Consider the following 2,005-nt stretch of genomic DNA (forward strand, 5'->3'; position numbering starts at 1 on the left):
TCCACATCACATACGAGTGTTTAGCTATTAGGCCCAGTTAACAATTGCTGGTATATGTAAACCACTGAGCGTATGTTGAACATTAAAGTTTGGAATTTTCTTCACCAAACGGAAACGAAAAATAATTCATGCAGTAGAGGGTTAAAGACTTGAAACTTTAGATTTTATTATTTGCTAATTGGCCAGTTATGGACCCTGAGATAATTTTCATTATACATTCTGGTATTTACTCAATTTTCAACTGACCCAGTAGGTTTTCATTAGCTCGCTGTGTCAAGCATGGCGTTTGCACCAGTTGTCCACTTCACATCCCGGAAAGTCTCAAAAGTCATGATGCATTTTTTGTTTAGTTTATTTTATTTTTGTGCTTTGTTTTTACAGTTTCCATGTATAAAATATTTAGCATTATCCTAAACAAAATTTAACAAAAACGACAATGACTACCTGCCTTATATTTAGCATTATCCTAAACAAAGTTTAACAAAAACAACAATGACTACATGCCTTTCAAATCAGTCAAATAAGAACACATGGTCCAAGTTCACTTATTCTAAATAATAGGTAAAATATCAGTCTCATCTTGCCAAACTCTCCTTATACAAAAGGTAATTATCTTATCAAATCCATGCATATTTCTGTGGCTTGGTTCTAAAAGGGCCGATGTTTTTTTTTTATCGAAATTGAGATATTAACTGATACAAACGCATTTTATCCTGGCTTGCAACATGTTAAGAGGGCCAATGTCTCTGTTAAGTACTAAACAAACAGTTAACGTTTAATTAAATAAGCCCTTGCCAATAATGTTAGATTACCAATAAAGATTAGAGACCTGGCAATTTTTAAAGAATGTGATACAAAAAAATTAGCGTTTAATAAGGTGACTTCCGAAAAGAAAGTATAAAGTTATTTATAGTTGTTGAAAAAAATAATTGGAAAACTATAAGCAAAACTTCAAATGCTCATAGCTCAAAAACAGGTTTTTTTAACATTGGCTCTTTTAGAACCAAGCCATAGATTTCTCTGAGGTTATTGCTGAAATTTTTTATTATTTAAAAACGTAGAAGTACAATCAGATCTTACTTGCTCCTAAGAAGTTTATGAAGATAACAGTTTACAAAGTACGAAATTATCAAAAATCATAGAATTGGAAGAAATAATTAAACTTTATGTCACCTTCACCACCCAAATACTCTGTAACTCATTGTAATTTACATTTCCTTAACATAATTCTTATAACTGGCATATATTGCTCACTGGTTACTTTTTTCTTCAAAGCTTAAACTGTATACTTAGTGTTTAAATTTATGACATGAATGTTCATATACGGCTTAGTTAATCCAGTTAAGTTTGGTTTCAATGTGCAGGACATCAGTATTCCCATTCCATCGCTCTGTCAAGTATACATAGCTGGACTGACCAATGGTTTCTTTTCATCACAACTGTTATCTATTATAGAAGCCAATGTGCCTATTCCGTGAGAGATGGTGGTAGTGATTGTTGTCATAACTGGAGAGTAAACAAGATTGTCAGCTAGTTACAACAAATAAAGGGGAAAGCTCCTGGAAGAATAATGGTAATTGAAAAAAAAGGGTCATGTAAGTCAAGAAATTTATAGGCACATACGGTCTTGTGAACCTAATATCATCAGGGCTGGAAAAGAGGTTTTTTTTTTTTAAATTCAATCACATACAGGCATTTTAATCTGATGTTAGGTTGCCTTCTTGTCAATTTTGATGTTGCATTTTACTCTACCAGATGGTAAAGAAACTGGAACTCTAATAAACAACTTCCTTGTGAGTTTCAATTAATTTTATTGGGAAAACACCAAGTATATCACCACAGATCGTTTCCATGTCAACATCTTATGCACAGAATGTTGAATGGGTATTTTTCCTGCCTTCAAAAATTTTAACTAAGCCAGGCTTGAGACCACAATCTTGGGATCTGACGGCTGACACACTTAACACAGATCTCAGAGGGAGCTAGAACAAGAAGTGACCAACAG

This window comes from Anabrus simplex, chromosome 5 (assembly GCF_040414725.1).
Source record: "Anabrus simplex isolate iqAnaSimp1 chromosome 5, ASM4041472v1, whole genome shotgun sequence".
NCBI classification, from domain to species: domain Eukaryota; kingdom Metazoa; phylum Arthropoda; class Insecta; order Orthoptera; family Tettigoniidae; genus Anabrus; species Anabrus simplex.